The sequence below is a fragment of the Callithrix jacchus genome, chromosome 2 (genome assembly GCF_049354715.1).
Source record: "Callithrix jacchus isolate 240 chromosome 2, calJac240_pri, whole genome shotgun sequence".
Taxonomy (NCBI): Eukaryota; Metazoa; Chordata; class Mammalia; order Primates; family Cebidae; genus Callithrix; species Callithrix jacchus.
Window position 1 is genome coordinate 125,534,731 of NC_133503.1, and position 16,461 is coordinate 125,551,191.

Consider the following 16,461-nt stretch of genomic DNA (forward strand, 5'->3'; position numbering starts at 1 on the left):
GAAATATCCTGAAGAAAATGCTTTGTATTTTTTAGAAATAACCATAATAAGAACACAAGAAAAAAATAAAGTTAACAGAATACAACCCTGTTTGCAAATATCTAAAATTAAATGTAAGATTCTGGAGAAAAATGTGTTTTTCAAAGAATATGTGAAAATTACTTTTTGTTTCATTGACACTTGGAATTATCATTCAAATGGATAGATTTTTTTTTTCCATTTGAATAAAAATACTTAACCAGGATTTTTAAATGCTTATTTTATCATATTATATTGCTCTTTTTTAAAGTTAACAACTTTTAATATTCAATGCCAAATTTCAGAAGCTGTGAAGCAAATTAATATGGTCATATACCGCATACCATGTTTCAGTCAATGAGGAACTGCGTATATAACAGTGAACCCCTGAGACTAAAATAGAGATAAAAAATTCCTCTCCCCTAATAATGTCTTCATGATCTTGACCTTGAATAGACTTTGGCTAAAATGAGTGTTTGTGTCTTAGTTTTTAAAAATAAAATTTAAAAAATAAAATAGGAAAAAGGCTTATATAAAGATATAAAGAAAGAAAACACTTTTGTCCATCTGAACAATGTGTTTGTGTTTTAGGCTGAGTTATTACTACAGAGTGAAAAAGTAAAAATATTTTTTTAAATTATAAAGTACAAAAGTTAAACATTCATTTAGTGCAGCCAGCGTACAATGTTTACCAAGTACAAAGTTAGTGCTCAGTAATGTCTTAGGCCTTCATATTCACTCACTACTCATTGGCTAACTCACTCAACTTCCAGTCTGAAAAACTTTATTTTTTCTCAACTTCCAGTCTGGAAAACTTTATTTATGGTAAATTTCTTATACAAGTATGTCATTGTTGATCTTTTACATCATATTCATACTGTAACTTTTCTATGTTCAGATACACAAATACCATTGTGTTACCATGAGGGGATCCTTGGGGCATCACTTAAGCAGCCACAAACCTCTGTGGCCAGTGGCACTTTTGCCTGAGTTTGCTTGGGCCTGTAGGCTGCACTCAGCTTATGCTACCAGCCTGAATCCCATGCCTTCCAGGGCTAAGTCAAAGGATTTGTGAGCAAGTGAGCATGGGGTCTGGTCACTATGCACAACCAGGTACACTGGTTGTGGAGGGATGGGCAGCTCCAGGTGCTGGTACAGTGTGGGCTCCCAGTGAGACTGTGGCTGGACCAGGCATCCTGCAAGCAGCTTTGACAGCTGGCACTGGGGAAAATCACGGCGTCAGGAAGCTTAGCCAATGTACATTTAATATTTGAGCAATATACATTTAATATTTGAGCATTTGAGCATACATTTAATATTGAGCATCTGTCAATACTTAACCAATATGCATTTAATATTTAATAATTTCACTGTATGTAAATTTTACAGAAAGAGATAAATACTATGAATTAGTTTTAAAGGTCAGTAAATGATACACATGCTGACGTTTTTAAGAAAACTTACACCCACATTTTACTTTGAAATGCAAGAAAAAATGTTATAAAAATTTGTGGAGCATTTGAGAATAAATAGATTGATAGTTGTTTTAGTTTGTTTGTTTGTATTTATTTATTTATTTTTGAGACAGAATCTTGCTCTGTCACCCAGGCTGAAATGCAATAGCACCATCTTGGCTCACTGTAACCTCTGCCTCCCAGGTTCAAGGGACTCTTCTGCCTCAGCCTCCCCAGTAGCTGGGATTACAGAAATGTGCCACCATGCCTGGTTAATTTTTTTTTTTTGGTAGAGATGGGGATTCACTATGTTGCCCAGGCTGGTCTTGAACTCCTGAGCTCAAGTGATCCACACTCCTCAGTCTCCCAGAGTGTTGGGACTACAAGCCTAAGCCACTGTGGTTGGCCAATAGTTTAAACATAATTGCTTCTGTAAGATTTGTCCACTGGATTTAATACTATTTTATTAATGACCATCATTTAAATACTCTTTTAATCAGTCATTCAGATGCAGAATAACTACTATGATAATATATCCCATTTTACCAGGATTGTCTTAGATTTCTACACTTGTTGTTCTGAAATAAATACGTATTAATTGTTTACACATAACACTCTAAACATTTTCCAAGGTGGATTATACTATATTGTCACTCTAATTATACTTTATAATTGCTACTTTGCCTCCCTATCAAAATTGACATAACTTTCCCTGGATAAGTAAAACGTTTTAGTGATCTAGCCATTTCAGAAGGTATAAAGTTGAAATGTATTGCCTATTTGGTCTTGTTTGTCTGATACAAACTATACACAGAACTACCCAGTGTCAATATCTCTCATTGGTGTACTAAGTTTTCCTCAGTAGTAGCAGTCTATGAGTGTATCCTTCTCTACATTCTTTGATATAGAGTTATATGGCATATTCATTCCATCCATGCCTGTAATATTATCAGAAAGAGTATGTTCATTAGCAAAACTAAGTTATGGTCTTATACATATCTCCTCTGCCATAATTACATTTGCACCACAAATTACATCTAGACCCTGTACTTAATTTAATTCAATTGTTACAGTAGAATTTGTCATATTTTTTTTCTTTTTAGTTAGAATATTTTTCCACGCAAGATAGCTCCATTCTTTTTTTGTCATTTAAAGAACAGGTGAAACTTTAAAAATACAGCCATCATGTTTATATTAAGAAGTGAGGGTGTCTGATGGGAAAACTGGGACAAATCAAGTTATTCCAACAAGAAAGGGCAGTGTTATGGAGGTGTCAAAACTGGAAAGGTTCATATCTTATTCCTAAAGAGAGCCTGGCGTGTATGAAAGATAAGAGTATTAGAATAAAACAGGCAAAATGATCAAATGTTCAAAAGGATCCAATTGAAGGTAGTGATTAATCTCAACAATCAAAGCTCAGAGATTTCAATGGCTCACCTGTAGCATCACAATAATCTAAAACCAGGTGGATGATTTCTTACCATAAAAGTGGTAGAAGAAAGACCAAGAATCTAGGAAAAGGAGAACTGATGGAGTAAATGTATAGTCAAGTCTCTTAAAACAAATAGGAATCATTTATGGGGCAACAAATTGGTTAGCTAATTGGGGGCATAATCTTGAGGATAAGATTAACATCTCATTTCAGCACTAAAGCTTTCTTCACCTTTGCAATCTTGACGCTTTGTAATAAGATAGAAGTCCAGTTGGCAGCAATAAAACTTCTTAAAATAAGGATTTCATTTTGCAACAGTTTTATCTTGTAAAGGCATACACACAAAATGAACAAATAAAACTTTAAAAGCCTTTCAGCTCCTAATTTAACAGCTTAAACATGTATTTTTTTGGCTTTTTTAGATAAAAATGCTCCCTAACCTCATTGTCTTCATTTTACCCTAACTTTTAATGTGTTCATTCAGGAGAGCCTCCACATCCTCCCGTAAACTGCTATTCAATGACCATGACATCATTGTCAAGAATGCTTTTCTCTCCATAGTATCCCTATCATCTACCATTTAAATCTCACCTTGGTCTCATTTCCTCCCATGAAAATATAAATGCTCTAATCTTGGTCAATCCCTAACTTTCTAAACTCCTACAGAATATATAAATACATATTAAACAAAATATAACACAATATTTTGTATTTTTTATTAAAAATGTTTCATACTTCTTGTTTTTAGTTTTGCTTTTCCCTTGGAAGCATAAAATTCTTGGAACACAGGATTATATCTTGTTTCATCACTTACATATATTTCTATCATCTGTCAATGTTCTGAGAACATTCTGTGTGTTGCTACAAAAAATCATGCTGGTTTTTTCAAGCACTTCGTAATCTTATTTTATGGATACATGCAGGCCCTAGAAAGCTAAGCTTTTAGGGTCAGAGGCAGAACTGGTTACTTACATAGTTCAAGAATATTTTTATTAAGATATACCTGATTCAATATGCTTCTCCCAACCAGTATGTTTTCCTTCCATATTTCTTGGTATAAAACCCAGTGCCAGCTGGACCTGTTTATACCTCTTTTAGGCAAATCCAATCACATCACCTCACCATAGTCTCTCATATCACCCCTAGTTGAATAGCCTTGTTATGAGCCATCTCTGTGCTTTTTATGAGTAGGGCATCTCTAGACTGGTAGTTTTCTATAGAATATGTAGGCTCTGTGCAATATAAAATTATAGAGTTAAGTTAACTACTTGATTAAGTGGTTAACAAAAAGTTTTTGGTCTGGATTTATTCTTGAAGTTTTGGTCTAGTTTCCTTTAATGCACTAAATTATAAACAAAATCCACATTTCTTCTCTTACTCTCTTATCAGCCTATCTATAATTGGCAAAAACTACATTATTCTACTTTAACCCCTGCAAACATTTGTCAACTAAATTCTGGGCCCCTCACACTTACATTACTATTAAAAGTGTGTAGCAAGATTGTATTTATTGTACTTGCAAATTTTCTCTCCCTCTCCCCATATACTCGTTTACAAAGATAGAAAGATGTATATACACCCTTTTTGAGTAACTGCATTTGAAATTAGTTAATCACACCAAAAAGTGTAAGATTTAGGAGAAACTAAATATAGTCACTTTTGTGAGAAAATACAGTATTAGAAGAATCCAAACCAAAGTTTTGTTAGCTTATGGTCATTGCACATCATTGCTTCCTAAAATAATTTACTTGGAGCCAAATGAGATAATATTTGCTGAAATTTTTTTATTTGAGACTTACGAATTTTAGTTCAGTGTTCATAAGTTTAAATATTCTCTAAATGCTTAGTGTTATAGTCTCACTTAAAAAATGTTTGGCAATATTCCGATTTTCCCCATCCCTACACCACAAATAAACATTCACCTGTTTATTTTGTGCAGAATAATGTAAATTTAACTTAATTATGGGACTTGCACAGACGAGCAGGAATTTTTGGAACTGCTATGAAAAGTAATATAATTCTAAAAAAATTATTTTACCATGATTCTGAAAAATCAAATAATATACCTTATCAGCTTTGTAATCCAAACGTTTTTACACTTTATCAGAAATGTGAATTTGTCTTATGTTTTACAGCTCCTATGGTTTTCATTGACGACATTGGTGTTTGTTCCCTTTATTTTTAACACTATATACAATAACGATATGAATCAGAACAAGTGGAAACTTAGATTTGATAAAGATACATTATCAAAACCAGAAAGAAAGATCATTAATATATTTAATACATAGTCTTCCTGTAGCAAATATTTCATAAGTAATATCAATATATTTTGGCAAAAGGGAGGATAGTTATCATAAGCAGTAATGGCTTGGAAATGTTTTTGATATCAGCTATTGAAAATAGTCATCAGAAATAGTAAAACAAAATAGTTTTTCTAAAAATCAGTACATCAAGAAAATAGGATATAATGTAGTGTATAAAGAGCTCAGGGATACTTGTATACAAGATGCATTATATAGAATAGATGAAAGCCATTACCTTCATTACCTCCTCTATGAATACACAGATAATGTGACGGTTCAGAACTATTAATCTATCACCTCTAATAGGCATTAGATCCCACTTTGGCTAACAAACACCTATGTTACAACCATCAAAAATGAATACACCATGGACTGTTTATCCTCTCAATGATATGTCATAAGTGAGAAAAGCTTTTGACATATTTTTCATCTTCAGAGACTGTTCTCTTGAAATTTCTCCCATGAATCAGAATTGTAGCCCATTTAGCCTAGAAGCTTGAAATAAGTGGCAGTACATAACATCCTTCTTTGCCGTTATTGTAGTAATAGTTTCCATCTCTCTGTTTATAATAAATGAGCTAGATTTGTTCAGTAAGTTGGTGATCAGATTGGGAATTTGTGTCTTGTAGCGCTTCCTTTCTGTTCCACATAAAAACTTTCAGTGAAGAGCATGAAAGTAAAAAAAAAAAAAAAAAAAAAAAAAAGCCATACATCATGATTGTTAATGAACTTGTGAACATGCCATTAAAAACAAGATTTTAGTGGTGTCAAGTCATGGCTATGTGCCACTGAAATGCCAGATTTGGACATGTCACAAATGATAGCAAATGCTTTCTCACTTTTAAATTACATTATTTAAAATTGTGATAGAACGCTTACTCCTCTGTGATGGCAAACACAAACAGAGTACTTGGTATATGCCAGGTGATATTTCAAGCACTTAACAATGATTTAACCTTCAAATAACTGTGAAGTGAATAAAACTCAGGGCATTCACCTCCATCAGCTTGGTTTACATAAAAGAAAATAATTCACAGAAAAAATTCAGTAACTTTTCCAAGGTATCACAGTACAGGAGTGAAGGATTCACGCTTTCAGATCCCAAATCTATATTTTCACCCAATATGCTCTATGTTCTTATTAGATATAGTAGTATATTCTTTCTAGAGAGTTTCTTAGGTAAAACTCAAACTTATGAAGATATCTATTAATTATTGGCAAGGTATAAATATACAACATATAAAATGACTTTGTTACTATCCAGGGCCAGTTAGTTAAAGAAAAAATTCTTTAAATTTTTGTTTTCAAAATATATGCTGTTAGGGAACCTTTTTGTACATAGATTTTTCAATTCTGTGACAGCTGATTTAAAGTCTCAGCAGATGAAAAAGCAACGCATTACTAGATATTCTCAGGCAGCAGGCCTCTGAGTGAGCATGCCACAGCACACTCAGCTCTTGTCTGAATGAGCTCATCCACCATTCTGAGTGGAATATGTAGACTGTATTCTGGCCACTCCTCTTGCTATTAATGTTATGCTCTGAGACGATTTATCATCTATTATAACTGACAGATTCCGGGATGGTGGAGAAAAGGAGATTAAAGACCAGAAAAGGGAAGCCCTTTGATATACAAGTGCACTACAAGCATCATATACAACCTGAAGGAATAATCAATAATTGCACAAATGGAAACTAGAAGGAATTAGGGCTAAGAAAATATCATTTTTTTTCAAATGCAAATATTTTTATTATTTGAAAATATATTTTTCTTATTTTATAAAATGTTTTATTTCTAATAAGCTTACACTGAGTAGTAAGCATGAGTCTGAAGCAATCTGATGGGTCCAATTAGGGTTCAATTTGTATTTGAACTGCTTCTAAAAGTTTGAAGAAAAGTTGAAATGTCGGCATTTTTGGGAGAGAGGGACAATGGAAATAATATGCCAGTGAAATGGAATATAATGTGAAAATGAATATGTGCCCCTTTATAAAAAACTGTGATGATATAAATATGTTGTAAGCCTCCTGACTCCAAGTCCATGAATTAACATTACATATTTGTGTTCATAAACTTGGGAATATGTTATACTCTGGGCATTTTCATATTATGAATTATTTGTGTTAAAATTAATTTCAAGACACATATTTATTCTGCCATCATTTTCTTTGGTGATAGTAATTTCTCATCCCTCATTCTTTTGCACTGTTACTTATTTGCCCATTTTATGAACTACTAAATTATCTGTTATTTTATTTATGATGCCTAAACCTGCCTTTGCTATTTATCACATATTAATACAATTTGTGAAGCTTCATTAAGTGTTAATATTTTGACGTTAAATAAAAATACTTTGACTAATACACTCTTAAATGCTATAAAAGAAGTAGGTAAGAGCACCAAGACCAGGACAGAAGAAATAAATAGAAAGGAATAAGACTACTTTTTCTCTCTCTTAAAAACAAATGTTTTGAATTGTTTGATTTCTCCATCCTTAGTACTGATCTGTTTTCCTTCTTTACCTTTTGGCTTTTATATAATTTACAGTTCATGATAAGACAGGTGTTTCTCAATGGAGTTACAACTTTATTACATATCATTGTAAACAAATAATTCTATTATTATCAATAACAGTTATCCTTTGGAGTAGAAATATGGTACCGTATTTAAGATAGACATATTTGATGTTTGCTGTTTAATGTTGCTCTGTCACCATTAGCTGATATTGTGTAATGCAACTGGAAAAAATGCTGTCAAGAATATAAGCAAATATGATATATCTTTAAGTGATGACATGTTTCATCACTTTTGGTGTACTTGGAAGGAAAGAATCATATTTTTCACTAGAAGAAAAAGAATATCTATTATAAAATCATCTTGGAGGACATTTCTATGCATCTTTAATGTAGCTATTACAAAATCTCAAAAACATTTGATTACATAAAAGTGAATATATTTAAGTGCCTAAACTCACAATTCAGATTTCCAAGTAATATGTAAATTGTCATTTTAAAAAATCAGGAAAAAATAATAATCCACTTATGTCTCTTTTGGATTAAAATACAAAAGTAGAGTTAGACTAACTAGATTTGTATCCTGACTCTGTCATCAAGTTTCTATATGATAAAGCAAATTACTTAACTCAGCATAAAAAAGCAATAATGTTAATTGCTTTTTTAAAATATTAATTGTTAATATTAATTGTTTTTATGTTAATATTTTGAATATAAATAAAATTATGACTACTGATATAATTCATTTATTTTTCAGTTGTCAAAATATTTTGTCATATAAATAACATACAAACTCTAAACAAGAAACTGATGCTAATGGTTAATTGTCAGAGGTTTTTAAGATAAGAGTATCAGTTTGGGAATATAAAGGTGAGTACTGGGAGGATTAATTGCAGGTCTTTAATATTTATAAGTAACATTTTATGCCCTTCAAGGATATATACATATACAGGAGAATATATTATGCATACTAAAGTGGCAGAGATGTATAACTTTATGCATTTCATAGGTATATACATATGCAGGGAGATAGATTATAGTGTCTGTAGATTAGAAAAGGAAAAAATTAGAGTAGAGTCTTAGATGCATTAATTATTATTTTATAGCATTAATAGAGACAATGAACTTTTTTTTTTGGTCTTGAAAATATACGTTAAGAGAGACATTATCTAGGATTGTGCTTTTCTCATAGTGTAGGAATTAAACCTATTATGTTTTTGATAATGTAGAAGACTTTAGAAAGTGATTTGATGATTCTAAATTGCAATGATTGATACATTGTCTCAAAAACAATTGCTTCTTGTATATTTTTAAATTTATATAAAATAAATTTATAATAATTTTGATATTAGTTATTGTGGGATTAGATTTAGTAGTTGTGATTAGATTTGTTCTATAAAGAAATGAAATATTGTGCAAAATATTGGAAGAAAGTATTTTAAGCACAAAGATGTGATTCTTGAGAAAAAGAAAGCTCACAAGCCAAGCTTCAGTTTCCCAGCTTTTAGCTTGAAAATATTTCCACAATTCTGTGTGTAAATGGATCCCAGATAGAGAGTGGCAGTCTCATTGGGTAGAGAAAAAGAAATTTAATTTTAGAAAATGTAGAAGGTCAGATCTTGCAGAGCAAAGTCTAGAACTTTGAGATTACTGAGTGTAGAAAAAAATGTGGAAGTACTGACTGTAGAGAAATCTTGTTGACCATCCTGGATATTCAGTTAACACCCAAATTCACACTACAAAAACTCCATGTCTTGGAGTAATTATGTCAACTCAGACTAAATCGAAGTATTTACTGAAGCAAAGTGGAGCTTGGGTAGCATGGCAAGACACTGTCCCCACAAAAATAAAAATAAAAACAAAAAACTAGCTGGACGTGTTGGCACATGCATATAGTCCTAGTTATTCAGGAGAATGAGATGGGAGAATCACTTAAGTCCAGGTGTTTGAGGTTGCCATCAACTACGACTGTGCCACTGCACTCCAGCATGGAGAACAAAGAAGAAGGTGATCTAGTAATTTAACTGTCTAAAAAGAATTGAAGACTCGTTAAAAGTAGACAAAATTTTGGGAGGCCGAGGAAGGCAGATCACCTGAGGTCAGGAGTTCTAGACCAGCCTGGTCAACATGGTGAAGACCCGTCTTTACTAAAAATAGAAAAATTAGCTGGATGTGGTGGTGTGCACCTGAAATCCCAGCTATTCAGGAAGCTGAGGTAGGATAATCACTTGAACCCAGGAGGCAAAGTTTGCAGTGAGCCAAGATCGTGCCACTGCACTCCAGGTTGGGAAACAGAGACTCCATCTCAAAAAAAAAAAATAGAAAAAGTTAAATAATTTACAGTCTCTATGCAATAAAGTATAATCTTTTTATTTTTATACTTTAAGTTCTAGGGTACATGTGGAGAACATACAGGTATGTTACATAGATATACATGTGCCCCAATTAGTATAATTTAAAAAATAAATCCAATTAACATGTGAAGAATCAGGAAAGTGAAAAATATAGCAATAGAAAAATATCCATTGAATAGGAACAACATATAACACACAGATATTGAATTCAGAAACGAGGTCTTTGTTATAAGTATAAACATATTATAAGATAAGATCAGTAAAATATATGCATAGATAAATATTAGGAGAGAATAAGAAACTTGATAAACTAACACACATATACATATGTAAATCATAAAATGTGGATGAATACACATATATGTTGAAGAATTACTTGGAAGAATTCAAGTCAACAAACTTTTTGAGACATATGGGAAAATTTAATATTTAATATATCATTTTTTTCACAAGAAAATAAAACAAAAATAACAAGCAGCATAACTATTTGAAAAGACCAAGAGTAATACTTTCCCAGTGTTTCCAAATCTGATGAACAACAGAAACTCAAAGATCCAAGGATCTTAGAAAATCACTGGCAGAATATTTACAAAAAAGATGAAATGTAACACATCATAATAACATTTTAACAAGCTAAAGATGAAAATACTCCTTTCATTAGAAAAATAAGATTTACAAATCATGGACGTGATAAAATCTAAAAGTCAAAGAAATGCCATCTTTAAAGTATTAAACAAAAAAGCCCTGTTAATGTATATTTCTATATCCATCCTAAAATTTCATTAAAAAATAAGATGAAATAATGATGGTCCCAGACAACTCAAGAGTTGACATAGTTTGTCTTCAGCCCTAAAGAAATATTAAAGGAAGTTCTCAGGCTGAAAGCAAATAATATTCCAATGGGAATTTGACAAAAATAAATAAAGAACACCAAAAATAATAAATGTATGGTTAAATATATAAGATTACTATTAGGTATTCATTCATAGATCATTTTCTCTTTAAGTCTAAAAGGGCACAATTTATGGTGAGGTTCGTAACACACACACACATATAAAGTAAATGACCACAAAATAGGAAGGGGGAGGATAAGTGGTACATGCTATAAAAAGTTTCCTCATACATCTGGTGATGAAACATCAATTTAAATAGACTATATAATTTAATAACATATATCTTAAATCTTAGGTCAATCACTAAAATAAATATCCAATAAGAAAATAAAATTAAATTCTAAAATATGCTTGAATAACCCAAATGAAGGCAAAAAGATAAAACAAAACAAAAGGGAACAAGCAAGAAAAAAAGAAAACAAATATCAAGATAAAGTTAAACCCAACGATATTAACTATTTTATTAAGGCAAATCATCTAAACACTCAGTTTAACATACATTTTTTCAGGCTACATATAAACAAACCATTAACTTTCCAGTTATAGGCTAACTCTTAGCAATTTTTTGGATATAAAGACCCAGTTTGAAAATAAAAGGATTTCGAAGCATGTAAATTGTAATCATAAAAAAGTAATAATGTTTTGTTAGCATTAATCAAAGTAAACTTCAAGACGTGGATTATTACTAGCACTAAAGACAGCATTTTTTATGATAATAAAAGTATAAATACATCAGAAAGGCATAAGCTCGTAAATGTATGAAACCGTATAGTATGGCTTTAAAATATACAACTTAAAAATAATTAAAATACCTAATAAAATATATGGAACTTCACAATCATATTTACATGTTTTAGACAATTCTGTCTCAGATCTTGAAAGATTAAGTACACAAAATAAAATAAAATGAAACTTCGTAAGGATATGGAAAATTCAAACAGCTCTTTAATGAACTGAACCAAAATGATCATTTGAAAACACTATACAAAACAAATGCAGAATCCACATTCTTCTCAAATATGGATGAAATATTTATCAAATTGGATCACATTCTGTTTCATTCAATAGTTATTAATAAATTGTTAATGGCTAAAATCATAGTGTGTATTATTTGACCATAAAATATTGAATTAAAAATAAAAACAGGATATGTAGAATATGCCCAAATATTTGGAAATTAATCAGTATGCCTGTTAATAACCCATAGAATAAAAGAGAAGTAGCAATCATATTAAGAAATATTTTAACGAAACCATAGTACAGACAAACTGGCAGAATTTGGTAATGTTAAAACAAGTTAAAAAATTAACTCACTTATCTTTTAGCAAAACGCCATAAAGAATAAAGGAAACATTAAAGCTGGTAACATGAAAGAAAGAAATGTATAAAACAGTAAAAATAGAAAAAGACATTAGAAAAAGTCAACTAGTTTAAATGATAATTCTTTGAAAAGATATCTTAAATTTATAAACTTATACATTATTACTTTAAAAAATCTGGGGTGGGCAGATCACGATGTCAAGAGATCGAGACCATCCTGGCCAACATGGTGAAACCCTGCCTCTACTAAAACACAAAAATTATCTGGTGGCATATGCCTGTGGTCCCAGCAACTCGGGAGGCTAAGGCAGAAGTACCGCTTGAATCCAGGAGGCAGAGGTTGCAGTGAGTCGAGATTGCGCCACCGCACTCCAGCCTGGCGACAGAGCAAGAGTCCATCTCAAACAACAACAACAACAACAACAACAAAATCTCACATTTATAGCACTAGAAATAAAATGCAGTCTTACAAGAGGAACTATTTACAATATAAAGATTTTAAAGATATCTATAGACAACCTTATGTTGATGACTTGAACAACTTCATGTATATAGACAAAGTCCTTGACACTGAAAATTCCAAAACCTGCTATAAAGTAAAAGATAAAATATGAATAATAGTTCATATTTCATATTAAATAATGCAGTTAAGTTCATAAAATAAAATCTTACCACAGTGAGTGCTTCAATAGTCACTGATGAGTTCCACAATATTCTGAAGAAAAAAGCTGTACCAATTTTTAATACTTTTTCAGAGAATAGAGGAAAAGGGAATATATTCAATCAACTTGATGAAGCCAATATAAACTTGTAATCAAACACTGATTAAGGTGTTATGTCAAGACTACAGAGCAGAAATGCTCATAAACACACATGCAACCATTATTCAGGAAATACTAATAAATTATATTCAGCAATAATAATAAAAGATAATCCACTATAGTCAAGTGGGATTTATCCCAGAAATAAAAATATTGCTTAACATTCAAACATCAAGAGATAAATAATTCAACTTATTATAAAAGTTAAAATGTTTATTTGGTTACTTAAGTAGATGTAGAGAAAGAATTTGATGTTATTCAACAATTCTCATCAAATGATAAACAGAAATAAACTTTCTCAATGTAAAAGTGGTATTCATAAAAAACTTATAGCTACTATCATATTTAAAGGTGAAATATTGAGTATAATCCCGTAAAGTTAGGTCAAGGGCAAAGTTACCCACTCTTAACACTTCTAATTAATATTGTATTGATGATACTACTCAGTACAATCATATAAGATTAATATTTAAGACATAAGAATTAAGAAAAAAGAAGTAAAATTAAATCTATTTACAAATATTATAATACTAAGAAAATCCAAAAGAATATATATTTTTTAAAAAGACTACTAGAACTAGCACCTAAATCTAGCAAGGTCATGCAAAACAAGATAACTTCACCAAAATCAATTATATATGTACATGTCAGGAACAGACATAGTAAAAAATGAAACTAAGAAAAATACTATTTACAATAATGCAAACGGGCATCACAGACATAAGACTGAATTTAATTACACACCTGTGTGAAAACTACATTGAAAATTACAAAACATGCTGAAAAATTAAGACCTCAAAATATAAATATACAATGTTAATATTTTCAAAATGTTATTACATAATACTTTCTCTGCAAACTGATCTAGAGTTCTGATGCCATTCCCAGTTCAAATACCCACAGGACCTTTTCCTTTGTGCAAATTGGCAAATAGATTGATCCCAAAATTCTTTTATTTTAAATTTTGGGAAAAACCTTTATTAAACACTCAAGATTATTACTTCTCAAAATCACAAAAGAGTTGATCCTAAAATTCTCTTGAGGGTAACATAATTATGTACAGAACAATTCCAGAAAACAATTAGGTAAATCATCAGAATTAGAAAATATGTTTATAAAAGTTCTGGTGACAAAATAAATGTATAAAAATCAATTGTATAGCATAAAATATCTAGTAATAAATCTAGAAATAGGTAAAAAGTTACCTAATTTTGAGTCAGCAAATTATGACTCAAAAAAGAAAAAAACAAAATTGAATTAAACTGCAAATGGAAAAAGTATACAAGACAATTCTGAAAACGTGGCTACATTATTCTATTAGATAATAAAAGATACCATGAAACTATATTAATAAGAATATATATTTCTTGTGAGAATAATTAATCAAATAGAAAAGAACAGTGAGAAAAAGACCCTCATATGTAAAGACAAGTTTTGACATAAAAAATGCTACTACATAGCATAGTAGGAAAAAGAGTCTTCAATAAATGGCTCTGGTAATTTTGCACTCAAATAAAAACAGATACATTTTATTTCTTCTTTACACCTCATGCATATACAAAAAAAAATCTGGAGAGATGATGTATTTCCAAATGTGACAAGCAAGACTATACATCTTCTAGAAAATAGCATAGAAAACTACTTTGTAATATTGAAATAAATAATAATTTATTAAACAAAGCAAAAATGGATGTATTATATATAGTGAAAACAGCAACATACTAGTCTTAATTTCAATATTCACCAAATGTCACTTTCAGGAGAATAAAAGTATATGACATACACTGAAAGAAAAAGTTTTCATGATCTTTCCCTAAAAAGAAAAGGACTGATTTTAAAAACCTTCTTACATATCACTAAATTAAAAATAGACAAGATTGTTAGAAGAAAATTTTTAAAAAGAATATGTGATACTAACTATATTTTTGAAGTTTCAATATCACCAGTCTTCAGAAAAATGCAAATTAAAGCTACCATAACATAGTATCATATACCAAATGACAGTAAAATGTGTTGGTGAGAATATGGAGCAATGAGAACATTTTAGTTGTTATTGGGAATGTAAATTCATAAAACTTTAGAAAACTCATTAGTATTACCTTCTAAATCCAACATAAACCTATTATGATATTCAACATTTTTAATTTCTAGGTTGATATTATCAACAAAATGAGTGTGTCTTTGCTTTGCACCAAAAACTATGTATTTTCAGAGCAGTATGATTCATAATGGCCTTAAATTTGAAATATCTTAAACTTCTATTAGCATTACATTTACATGATGCCATAGAGCAAAAAAGAAAATGTATTAAATACAGGTGTACAAAAACATTAGTTGAATCTCGAAAATAAAAAATTGAGCTAAAGACACATTCAAAAATAAATAAATAAATACAGGAAATAAAGGCACAGACTGTATTATTCCATTTTAATAAATTTCAAAATATGGGCAACACTTAGTTAAAAATCTAATCATAGTTAACTTTGGGAAGAAGAGATTAGTTTTTTATTTAATCAATGATTTTATTGATTTGTTTTATTTCAACACCTGAGTAGTAATTTCATGAATTTATATTGTTAAATTCATTAAATTTCATAAAGTTTAGAAACTGCATATGAAATTTAGTTTAGTCCATTCTCTCAATGTGGCTTAAAGTTCCATTACAAAGAGAAATTATAAACTGAAGAAACTTTATTCTAATAAGTTGGTATTAACTATTTTTTGTTAAATCTTACTTATTACAGAAAAATTTGGTCATCTAATATTTATTAACTATCACAGTGCTGTAAAAGGACAGAAACAGTGAGAGTGATCTGTTCTGACAGTTAAGAATATTTTTGTTCAATCCAGAATGCCTCTTTTCCTTTAAAGGATTACAACTCCTCACCACAAGGGAAAAAAACTGGACAGAGAACAAGTTTGACAATTGACAGAAGTAGGCTTCAGAAGGTGAGTAATAATGAACTACTCCAAGCTAAAGGAGTATGTTCTAACACAATGAATGGAAGCCAGGAATCTTGAAAAACCATCAGATGAATTGCTGACCAGAATAACCAGTTTAGAGAAGAACATAAATGACCTGATGGAGTTGAGAAACAATGGAGAACTTAGTGAAGCATACATAAATATCAATAGCCAAATCGATCGAGCAGAAGAAAGGATATCAGATATTGAAGATCAACTTAATGAAATAAAGCATGAAGACTAAATTAGAGAAAAAAAGAAATAAAAGTAATGAACAAAACCTCCAAGAAATATGAGAATATGTAAAAAGACCAAACCTATATTTGATCGGTTTACCTGAAATTGATGGGGAGAATGGTAGGAATCAAGTTGGAAAACACTCTTCA

At 30.6% G+C, this 16,461-nt stretch overlaps 1 pseudogene; it reads left to right on the forward strand.

The window, feature by feature from the left end:
• The first annotated feature begins 1,103 nt into the window (after nt 1-1,103).
• Nucleotides 1,104-16,461, forward strand: part of LOC100401326 (uncharacterized) — a 93,436-nt pseudogene continuing 78,078 nt past the window's right edge.